The sequence below is a fragment of the Bufo bufo genome, chromosome 7 (assembly GCF_905171765.1).
Source record: "Bufo bufo chromosome 7, aBufBuf1.1, whole genome shotgun sequence".
Classification (NCBI taxonomy): domain Eukaryota; kingdom Metazoa; phylum Chordata; class Amphibia; order Anura; family Bufonidae; genus Bufo; species Bufo bufo.
The window spans coordinates 124,368,253-124,380,601 of NC_053395.1; the positions used below are offsets into that span (position 1 = coordinate 124,368,253).

At 45.8% G+C, this 12,349-nt stretch overlaps 1 protein-coding gene across 1 annotated transcript in view; it reads left to right on the top strand.

Annotated features, from left to right (window-relative positions):
- C7H2orf80 (chromosome 7 C2orf80 homolog) overlaps positions 1 to 12,349 on the top strand; it is a 58,160-nt gene that overhangs the window by 30,305 nt on the left and 15,506 nt on the right. The gene's annotated exons all lie outside the window — the stretch shown is intronic.

Genomic DNA, 12,349 nt, shown 5'->3' on the forward strand with positions numbered 1-12,349 from the left:
GGACACATCGTCATCATCAACCACTTCACTTGTATCTGACACCTCAGCAAAGAAAGCAGCAGCGGGTACAACAACATCATCATCATCATCATCACACTGTACGTCCATGTGTGTAATGCGGCCTGACTGAGACATACAGTCATGTGAAAAAATTAGGACACCCTTTGAAAGCATGTGGTTTTTTGTAACATTTTTAATAAATGGTTATTTCATCTCCGTTTCAACAATACAGAGAGATTAAAGTAATCCAACTAAACAAAGAAAACTGAAGAAAAGTCTTTTCAAGATCTTCTGTAAATGTCATTCTACAAAAATGCCTATTCTAACTGAGGAAAAAGATAGGACACCCTCACATGTATTCCCTCTTAAATTGGCTCAGATCTCACACAGGTATATCACACCAGGTGCACATAATTAGTAGATCGTTACTCTGCATGTTGAATGAGGCTTGCCCTATTTAAACCTCAGACATTTAGTTTGGTGTGCTCCTGACTGTTGAAGTGAGAGTGAGCACCATGGTGAGAGCAAAAGAGCTGTCAGAGGACTTCAGAAAAAAGATTGTAGCAGCCTATGAGTCTGGGAAGGGATTTAAAAAGATCTCAAAAGATTTTGAAATCAGCCATTCCACTGTCCGGAAGATAGTCTACAAGTGGAGGGCTTTCAAAACAACTGCCAACATGCCCAGGACTGGTCGCCCCAGCAAGTTCACCCCAAGAGCAGACCGCAAGATGCTAAAAGAGGTATCCAAAAACCCTAAAGTGTCATCTCGAGAACTACAGCAGGCTCTGGCTACTGTTGATGTAGAAGTACATGCCTCTACAATCAGAAAGAGACTGTACAAGTTTAACTTGCATGGGAGGTGTGCAAGGAGGAAACCTTTGCTTTCCAAGAGAAACATCGAGGCCAGACTGACATTTGCCAGCGATAAAGTTGACAAAGACCAGGACTTCTGGAATAATGTTCTTTGGACAGATGAGTCCAAAATTGAATTATTTGGACACAACAGCAGAGGACATGTTTGGCGTAAACCAAACACAGCATTCCAAGAAAAGAACCTCATACCAACTGTGAAGCATGGAGGTGGAAGTGTCATGGTTTGGGGCTGCTTTGCTGCAGCAGGACCTGGTCAGCTCACCATCATAGAATCCACGATGAATTCTACTGTGTATCAGAAGGTGCTTGAAGAACATGTGAGACCATCAGTTAGAAAATTAAAGCTGAAGCGGAACTGGACCATGCAACATGACAATGACCCAAAACATACTAGTAAATCAACCAAAGATTGGCTGAAAAAGAAGAAATGGAGAGTCCTGGAATGGCCAAGTCAAAGTCCAGATTTGAATCCCATTGAGATGCTGTGGGGTGACTTGAAAAGGGCTGTACGTGCAAGAAACCCCTCAAACATCTCACAGCTGAAAAAGTTCTGCATTGAGGAGTGGGGTAAAATTTCCTCAGACCGATGTCGAAGACTGGTAGATGGCTACAAGAACCGTCTCACTGCAGTTATTTCAGCCAAAGGAGGTAACACTCGCTATTAGGGGCAAGGGTGTCCTATCTTTTTCCTCAGTTAGAATAGGCATTTTTGTAGAATGACATTTACAGAAGATCTTGAAAAGACTTTTCTTCAGTTTTCTTTGTTTAGTCGGATTACTTTATTCTCTCTGTATTGTTGAAACGGAGATGAAATAACCATTTATTAAAAATGTTACAAAAAACCACATGCTTTCAAAGGGTGTCCTAATTTTTTCACATGACTGTATCCCTGTTATCTACATCCTCTGGCAATAATGGTTGCGCATCACTAATTTCATCCAACTGATGTGTAGATAACTCCTCTGAGGGATCCATTGAAGCGGCTGTGGTGGTAGTGGTGGTGGTGGCGGAGGGCGGACAGGAGAGTGGTAACTTGAGAGCAGATGACCAAAGCTGAGCTGGAGGAGGATGGTGCGTCAAGGTTCTTAGCGGAAGCTGTTGAAGATTGGGTGTCCTGTGTAAGCCAGTCAACTATTTTCTCCGAATTCTTTGGGTTCAGGTTACGTGGCCTCTGAACACTGGGCATTGTTCCAGGGCCAGTGGAAATCACAGCACCACGACCACGACGGCCCCTGCGGGGTGGCCTGCCTCTGCCTCTCATATTTTTTTAGATAAGTGGTACTATGCGTGCAAGGTACTGTGCCACCCCATATAAGTGGTGGTCAGTGGGCACAGTACAGTCTGTTGGCCAGACACACACTGGCTTGCAACTGGGATTATATCACAGAAAAATATTAAATTGAATTTTTTTTATCTGCAAGGTATTTGTGAGTGAGTGACACCCTGTAACGGTATAAGTGGAGGCCTAGCCAGTGGCCACAATACAGTCTGTATGGGCCAGACACACACTGGCTTGCAACTGGGATTATATGACAGAAAAATATTAAATTGAATTTTTTTTTATCTAAAAAGGTATGTGTGAGTGACACCCTGTATGAATGGTGTGCACACAGTACTGTCTGTAGGCCAGACAGTCACTCACTGGCTTGCAACTGCTATTATATCACAGAGAAATAATAAATTGATTTTATCTGCAAGGTATTTTCTGTCACACCCTGTATGAATGGTGTGCACACAGTACTGTCTGTGACTGAGCCTGCAGCCTCTCACACAACACGGGCAGTCAACTGCAATATATATAAATAAAAATAAATTTTAAAAAAAGCAGACTGATGTACCAGCCATGAAAAGGGCTTTTTGGGGTGCTGTCAGGACGCTGTCCTTACAGCAGATGAGTCTGTGGACACAGAACACTGCCCTAGCTAACGCTTTCCCTAATAGATCAGCAGCAGCAGCACTGTCCCTCCTCTCACTAAGAATGCAGCTTCCGAATGAATCTAAAATGGATGCTGTCCAGGAGGTGGGAGGGTCTGGGAGGGAGGGTCTGCTGCTGATTGGCTGGAATGTGTCTGCTGATTGTGAGGTACAGGGTCAAAGTTTACTCAATGATGATGTATAGGGGGCGGACCGAACATCGCATATGTTCGCCCGCCGCGGCGAACGCGAACAAGCTATGTTCGCCGGGAACTATTCGCCGGCAAACTATTCTGGACATCTCTACAGGCTGCACAGCTAAGCAGAGAGTGGGACTTAGTGGGCCAGTAGGGAAGAGCTTAGCAGTGCAGTATGGTGGAGCATAGCAGTGTGACTGGAGTTCAGTGGTCCTCAGACATAACTTTCCTTGGGGGTCTCAGAAATGCCAAATCCATCCCTTCTCACAGAAACATCATAAAGCAACACATTGGAACATGGACAGTCTGTATTACAGAACTGTGGAGCCCATGATGTGTGTCACTGTACAGAGTCTGTGCTTTGGGCTTTGTGGTGTACATGTGCTCTTAGTGTTATCACAGCCATCGTTATGACTTTTTAGTGTTTAAGCAGCTATGAATAAAAAAATAATAATACTTTTCAGTTTAAACTCTAATTCTGTGTTTAAACATATACTGTATCTATATCTACGATGAACATTAAAAAAAAAGTATGCGCTTAGAAAATCACATCCAAAATATTCCATATAGCATGGTTGAATAATTTAAAAGTATCAAATATGCAGCCATCATACATATTGCTGTTTATAAATAAATTCTCTGCAGACTGATACAGTATGTAGTAATTATGTTGTAAATTTATAATACACCATATGACTTGCTCACTTTCATAAAAATCTGAATTTGCCTTAGGTGGTATTCCTGTCACAGCCAGACAGCTGAGAAGCGCTCACAGGAGCTTCTCAGATCCTCCTCCTTGAATTTCTTTGTTTTGGTTTAGTTTCGCATCTCGTTAGTCTATCTCAGCTGTCATGCAGTTGGACTGATTGCTACCCTTTAAGTTCCTCCCCATAATGCAGTAGTGTGCGGCTGATACAACTTCCTGGAGTGTGTGTGCATGCTGTTCCCAGTTCCCAGTCCTCAGTCGTCAGTCGTCTGCAAGATAAGTGCTGTTTATGTATTTATGATTTTGTCTTTTCTGGATCCAGGTGACCCTGACTCCCTCCGTGTCAGTGTAGGGAGCCGGTGGTCGTGTCCCTTCACTATTGTAGGGTCTTCAGGTAATAGATAGCCGAGGAACGTGGATATGCGGCCATCCACCTTTGGGGTGTTCGCATAGGCTGAGCAGTGAGGGAGAGCGGCAGGTCTATTGCAGGGGTCTCCCTTTGTTCCTTAGTTGTGGATCCAGAGAGACATTGTTTATATGGTATTGTCTTGTTTCCTGTACACCATCCGTGACATTATCAGCCGCCAAAACCGTCTCAAGCATGGATCCGGTTTCACTTTTGGCTGAACGCTTTCAGGGTCTTTCTTTGGAGGTAGCTGATCTCCGTAAGACTTTTTCTCAGTTTCAAGTGACCGGTTCAGCTTGCGTTCATGGAGTTTGTGCTGAGCCTAAGATCTCGCTCCCGGATACGTTCTCCGGGGGTAGTGAGAATTTTGTGCGTTTTAGAGAGGCTTGCAAACTTCATTTTCGCCTTCTTCCCCATTCTTCTGGTGATGAAGAACAGAGGGTGGGGATCATTATATCGCTGCTCAGGGGTAACGCTCAGTCCTGGGCCTTTTCGCTGCCGGAGGGGGCACGGCCCCTTCGTTCAGTGGATGAATTCTTTTTAGCCCTGGGTCAGATATATGATGATCCGGATCGTATTGCTCTGGCTGAGTCTAGACTACGTCTGTTATGCCAGGGTAAACAATCCGCAGAGATATACTGTTCAGAATTTCGGAGATGGGCAGCAGATACGGGTTGGAATGATGCTGCACTCCGAAGTCAATTTTGCTATGGTCTTTCAGAGGGATTGAAAGATGCATTTGCCTTTCATGAAAGACCTACCTCCTTGGATTCTGCTATGTCTCAGGCCGTTCGTATTGACAGGCGTCTTAGAGAGAGAGGAGAGATCTCTCCTTCCTGTCATACTCAGTCCTGGGACAGTGCAGCGGTCTCATTCTGTGCACAGGGGTCTCAGTCGCTGTTAGCCCCTTCTGAGCAGGAGTCCATGCAGCTGGGGTTGATTGCCTCTGACAATAGAAGATTCAGCCCGCAGGGGAGGGTTTGTTTTTGTTGTGGAGGTATAAATCATCTGGCAAATGTTTGTCCCTCTAGGAGATTCAGGCAGTTTTCTGGGAGTAATAAAGAGACAAAAAGGAAAAAATCTTTTAAAAATGTTCCGTCTGTTACTATTAGCAGGGTTGAGGCGGAAATTGAAGGTTTTCCGTTTGCTTGTAGTTCCCGTTTTGTCCTGCCTGCTAGGGTGGCGCTAGAGAGCAAGAGCATTTTTTGTGAGATTTTTGTGGATAGTGGAGCAGCTATCAACCTCATTGATAATCAATTTGCAATAACTCATGGTTTCCAGGTATGCACTTTGGGAAAGGATATTCCTGTTTTTGCTATTGATTCAGCTCCACTTTCTCAGAAATCATTAAAGGGCATAGTTCACAATATCCGTTTAATTGTGAGTGATGCTCATGTTGAGGATGTGTCATGTTTCGTCCTTAGCGGTTTGCCTACTCCTCTGGTGTTGGGGCTACCCTGGCTCACTAAACATAACCCCACCATTGATTGGCAAGCGAGGCAAATAAATGGTTGGAGTAACTTTTGCAGAGAGAATTGCCTCACGACATCTGTTTCTGAGGTTTCTACTAAGACTGTACCACCTTTCCTCTCTGAATTTTTGGATGTCTTCTCTGAGAGTGGAGTTCAGGGTTTACCTCCGCACAGGGAGTATGATTGCCCTATTAATCTCATCCCAGGCGCCAAGCTGCCTAAATCTCGTTTATACAATCTCTCCCAACCTGAGAGGGTCGCTATGCGGGCTTATATCTCTGAGAAGCTGAGAAAAGGACACATACGACCCTCGAAGTCACCTGTTGCCGCTGGTTTTTTCTTTGTTAAGAAAAAAGATGGTTCTTTAAGACCTTGTCTGGATTTCAGGGAGCTGAACAGTATCACTATTCGTGATCCTTATCCGCTTCCTCTGATCCCGGACCTGTTTAACCAGGTTGTTGGGGCTAAAGTCTTTTCCAAATTAGACCTAAGAGGGGCATACAACCTGGTTAGGGTCAGAGAAGGAGACGAATGGAAGACGGCTTTCAATACCCCTGAGGGCCATTTTGAGAATTTGGTTATGCCTTTTGGTTTGATGAATGCCCCAGCCGTTTTTCAGCATTTCGTCAACAGCATTTTTTATCATTTAATGGGAAGATTTGTATTAGTGTATTTGGATGACATTTTGATTTTTTTCTCCTGATTTCAAGACTCATAAGGAACACTTACGTCAGGTCTTGCTCATCCTGCGGGAGAATAAATTATACGCGAAACTGGAAAAATGTGTGTTTGCGGTTCCAGAAATCCAATTTCTGGGGTTTCTTGTCTCCGCTTCTGGTCCGCGCTGTGCTTGAGTGGGAGCTTCCTGAGAATCAGAAGGCGCTGATGCGTTTTTTGGGCTTTGCCAATTATTACAGGAAATTTATTTTGAATTATTCCTCTGTTGTTAAACCACTCACTGATATGACCAGAAAGGGGGTAGATTTTTCTTCCTGGTCGGTAGAGGCGCGTAAGGCCTTTTCTAATATCAAGGAGAGTTTTGCTTCCGCTCCCATCCTAGTACAACCTGATATTTCGTTACCCTTCATAGTTGAGGTTGATGCTTCTGAGGTAGGGGTGGGTGCGGTCTTGTCTCAGGGTTCCTCTCCTGCCAAATGGCAACCGTGTGCCTTTTTCTCAAAGAAACTCTCCTCCGCAGAGAGAAATTATGATGTGGGAGATAGGGAATTGTTGGCCATCAAGTTGGCTTTTGAGGAATGGCGCCATTGGCTAGAGGGAGCCAGACACCCTATTACCGTGTTTACTGACCATAAAAATCTGGCCTACTTGGAGTCAGCCAAGCGTCTGAACCCGAGACAGGCCAGATGGTCTTTGTTCTTTTCAAGGTTTAATTTTGTTGTTACGTTCCGCCCTGGGGTTAAGAATGTGAAGGCAGATGCCCTGTCACGTTGTTTTCCGGGAGGTGGGAATTTTGAAGACCCCGGGTCCCATTTTGGCTGAAGGTGTGGTGGTCTCTGCTCTTTTTCCTGAATTGGAGGCAGAGGTGCAGGCAGCCCAGTCAGAAGCTCCTGATCTTTGTCCTCCTGGGAGGTTGTTTGTGCCTCTCGCTTTGAGACACAAGATTTTTAAAGAACACCACGACACGGTCCTTGCTGGGCACCCGGGGGCAAGAGCCACACTGGATCTCATCGCTCAGAGATTCTGGTGGCCTGCGCTTTGTAAGTCGGTTGAGGGTTTTGTGGCAGCTTGCGAGACTTGCGCTCGTGCCAAGGTCCCTCATTCACGGCCATCAGGTCCTCTCCTTCCTTTGCCCATTCCTTCCCGTCCTTGGACACATCTGTCCATGGACTTCATAACGGACTTGCCTCGTTCCTCGGGGAAGTCTGTGATTCTGGTGGTGGTGGACCGTTTTAGCAAAATGGTGCATTTTATCCCTTTTCCTGGTTTGCCCAATGCTAAGACGCTGGCGCAGGCATTTATTGACCACATTGTCAAATTGCATGGGATTCCTTCAGACATAGTCTCTGATAGGGGCACGCAGTTTGTTTCCAGATTCTGGAAGGCTTTCTGTTCTCGCTTGGGGGTTCGGTTGTCATTCTCTTCTGCTTTCCATCCGCAGTCGAATGGCCAGACAGAGCGCGTCAATCAGAATCTGGAGACATATCTGCGCTGTTTTGTGGCGGAGAATCAGGAGGATTGGTGTTCTTTTTTGCCCCTTGCTGAGTTTGCTTTAAATAACCGTCGTCAGGAGTCCTCTGAAAAAGTCACCATTTTTTGGTGCATATGGGTTCCATCCGCAGTTTGGGACTTTCTCGGGAGAGGGCTCTTCTGGTTTGCCTGATGAGGACAGATTCTCCTCGTCTTTGTCATCTATTTGGCAAAAGATTCAGGATAATCTAAAGAGCATGAGTGAGAGATATAAGCGTGTGGCGGATAAGAGACGTGTGCCTGGTCCGGACCTGAATGTTGGTGATCTGGTGTGGTTGTCTACCAAGAATATCAAATTGAAGGTTCCCTCCTGGAAGTTGGGTCCTAGGTTTATTGGGCCTTACAAGATCCTGTCTGTCATCAATCCTGTTGCCTACCGTCTTGATCTACCTCAGACTTGGAAGATCCATAATGTTTTTCATAAGTCCTTATTGAAACCTTATGTTCAACCTATTGTACCCTCGCCTTTGCCTCCTCCTCCGATTATGGTTGATGGAAATCTTGAATTTCAGGTCTCTAGGATTGTGGATTCTCGTCTTGTCCGCGGTTCCCTCCAGTACCTCGTTCATTGGGAGGATTATGGTCCTGAGGAGAGGATGTGGGTCCCAGTGACGGACATTAAGGCCTCTCGTCTCATCAGGGCTTTCCATAGGTCCCATCCTGAGAAGGTGGGCTCTGAGTGTCCGGAGTCCACTCCTAGAGGGAGGGGTACTGTCACAGCCAGACAGCTGAGAAGCGCTCACAGGAGCTTCTCAGATCCTCCTCCTTGAATTTCTTTGTTTTGGTTTAGTTTCTCATCTCGTTAGTCTATCTCAGCTGTCATGCAGTTGGACTGATTGCTACCCTTTAAGTTCCTCCCCATAATGCAGTAGTGTGCGGCTAATACAACTTCCTGGAGTGTGTGTGCATGCTGTTCCCAGTTCCCAGTTCCCAGCCCTCAGTCGTCTGCAAGATAAGTGCTGTTTATGTATTTATGATTTTGTCTTTTCTGGATCCAGGTGACCCTGACTCACTCCGTGTCAGTGTAGGGAGCCGGTGGTCGTGTCCCTTCACTATTGTAGGGTCTTCAGGTAATAGATAGCCAAGGAACGTGGATATGCGGCCATCCACCTTTGGGGTGTTCGCATAGGCTGAGCAGTGAGGGAGAGCGGCAGATCTATTGCAGGGGTCTCCCTTTGTTCCTTAGTTGTGGATCCAGAGAGACATTGTTTATATGGTATTGTCTTGTTTCCTGTACACCATCCGTGACATTATCAGCCGCCAAAACCGTCTCAAGCATGGATCCGGTTTCACTTTTGGCTGAACGCTTTCAGGGTCTTTCTTTGGAGGTAGCTGATCTCCGTAAGACTTTTTCTCAGTTTCAAGTGACCGGTTCAGCTTGCGTTCATGGAGTTTGTGCTGAGCCTAAGATCTCGCTCCCGGATACGTTCTCCGGGGGTAGTGAGAATTTTGTGCGTTTTAGAGAGGCTTGCAAACTTCATTTTCGCCTTCTTCCCCATTCTTCTGGTGATGAAGAACGGAGGGTGGGGATCATTATATCGCTGCTCAGGGGTAACGCTCAGTCCTGGGCCTTTTCGCTGCCGGAGGGGGCACGGCCCCTTCGTTCAGTGGATGAATTCTTTTTAGCCCTGGGTAAGATATATGATGATCCGGATTGTATTGCTCTGGCTGAGTCTAGACTACGTCTGTTATGCCAGGGTAAACAATCCGCAGAGATATACTGTTCAGAATTTCGGAGATGGGCAGCAGATACGGGTTGGAATGATGCTGCACTCCGAAGTCAATTTTGCTATGGTCTTTCAGAGGGATTGAAAGATGCATTTGCCTTTCATGAAAGACCTACCTCCTTGGATTCTGCTATGTCTCAGGCCGTTCGTTGACAGGCGTCTTAGAGAGAGAGGAGAGATCTCTCCTTCCTGTCATACTCAGTCCCGGGACAGTGCAGCGGTCTCATTCTGTGCACAGGGGTCTCAGTCGCTGTCAGCCCCTTCTGAGCAGGAGTCCATGCAGCTGGGGTTGATTGCCTCTGACAATAGAAGATTCAGCCCGCAGGGGAGGGTTTGTTTTTGTTGTGGAGGTATAAATAATCTGGCAAATGTTTGTCCCTCTAGGAAATTCAGGCAGTTTTCTGGGAGTAATAAAGAGACAAAAAGGAAAAAATCTTTTAAAAATGTTCTGTCTGTTACTATTAGCAGGGTTGAGGCGGAAATTGAAGGTTTTCCGTTTGCTTGTAGTTCCCGTTTTGTCCTGCCTGCTAGGGTGGCGCTAGAGAGCAAGAGCATTTTTTGTGAGATTTTTGTGGATAGTGGAGCAGCTGTCAACCTCATTGATAATCAATTTGCAATAACTCATGGTTTCCAGGTATGCACTTTGGGAAAGGATATTCCTGTTTTTGCTATTGAATCAGCTCCACTTTCTCAGAAATCATTAAAGGGCATAGTTCACAATATCCGTTTAATTGTGAGTGATGCTCATGTTGAGGATGTGTCATATAGAAGAAACCGCAGCACTCTCCTGTCTTCAATTCAGTGGAATTTATTTCACCAGCAAAAAAATGCGACGTTTCGACCGTAAAGGTCTTTCTCAAGCGCTTGAGAAAGACCTTTACGGTCGAAACGTCGCATTTTTTTGCTGGTGAAATAAATTCCACTGAATTGAAGACAGGAGAGTGCTGCGGTTTCTTCTATATGACGCATCCAAGGGGGAACTTCTGACTGGCTCCCAACACGGCTGGCACCACCACAAGATAAGACTTTAATTTTTCGTTGTGCTGCTATACGCATTTTTTCCCATGTTGAGGATGTGTCATGTTTCGTCCTTAGCGGTTTGCCTACTCCTCTGGTGTTGGGGCTACCCTGGCTCACTAAACATAACCCCACCATTGATTGGCAAGCGAGGCAAATAAATGGTTGGAGTAACTTTTGCAGAGAGAATTGCCTCACGACATCTGTTTCTGAGGTTTCTACTAAGACTGTACCACCTTTCCTCTCTGAATTTTTGGATGTCTTCTCTGAGAGTGGAGTTCAGGGTTTACCTCCGCACAGGGAGTATGATTGCCCTATTAATCTCATCCCAGGCGCCAAGCTGCCTAAATCTTGTTTATACAATCTCTCCCAACCTGAGAGGGTCGCTATGCGGGCTTATATCTCTGAGAGTCTGAGAAAAGGACACATACGACCCTCGAAGTCACCTGTTGCCGCTGGTTTTTTCTTTGTTAAGAAAAAAGATGGTTCTTTAAGACCTTGTCTGGATTTCAGGGAGCTGAACAGTATCACTATTCGTGATCCTTATCCGCTTCCTCTGATCCCGGACCTGTTTAACCAGGTTGTTGGGGCTAAAGTCTTTTCCAAATTAGACCCAAGAGGGGCATACAACCTGGTTAGGGTCAGAGAAGGAGACGAATGGAAGACGGCTTTCAATACCCCTGAGGGCCATTTTGAGAATTTGGTTATGCCTTTTGGTTTGATGAATGCCCCAGCCGTTTTTCAGCATTTCGTCAACAGCATTTTTTATCATTTAATGGGAAGATTTGTATTAGTGTATTTGGATGACATTTTGATTTTTTCTCCTGATTTCAAGACTCATAAGGAACACTTACGTCAGGTCTTGCTCATCCTGCGGGAGAATAAATTATACGCGAAACTGGAAAAATGTGTGTTTGCGGTTCCAGAAATCCAATTTCTGGGGTTTCTTGTCTCCGCTTCTGGTTTTCGCATGGACCCCGAGAAGGTCCGCGCTGTGCTTGAGTGGGAGCTTCCTGAGAATCAGAAGGCGCTGATGCGTTTTTTGGGCTTTGCCAATTATTACAGGAAATTTATTTTGAATTATTCCTCTGTTGTTAAACCACTCACTGATATGACCAGAAAGGGGGTAGATTTTTCTTCCTGGTCGGTAGAGGCGCATAAGGCCTTTTCTAATATCAAGGAGAGTTTTGCTTCCGCTCCCATCCTAGTACAACCTGATATTTCGTTACCCTTCATAGTTGAGGTTGATGCTTCTGAGGTAGGGGTGGGTGCGGTCTTGTCTCAGGGTTCCTCTCCTGCCAAATGGCAACCGTGTGCCTTTTTCTCAAAGAAACTCTCCTCCTCAGAGAAAAATTATGATGTGGGAGATAGGGAATTGTTGGCCATCAAGTTGGCTTTTGAGGAATGGCGCCATTGGCTAGAGGGAGCCAGACACCCTATTACCGTGTTTACTGCCTACTTGAAGTCAGCCAAGCGTCTGAACCCGAGACAGGCCAGATGGTCTTTGTTCTTTTCAAGGTTTAATTTTGTTGTTACGTTCCGCCCTGGGGTTAAGAATGTGAAGGCAGATGCCCTGTCACGTTGTTTTCCGGGAGGTGGGAATTTTGAAGACCCGGGTCCCATTTTGGCTGAAGGTGTGGTGGTCTCCGCTCTTTTTCCTAAATTGGAGGCAGAGGTGCAGGCAGCCCAGTCAGAAGCTCCTGATCTTTGTCCTCCTGGGAGGTTGTTTGTGCCTCTCGCTTTGAGACACAAGATTTTTAAAGAACACCACGACACGGTCCTTGCTGGGCACCCGGGGGCAAGAGCCACACAGGATCTCATCGCTCGGA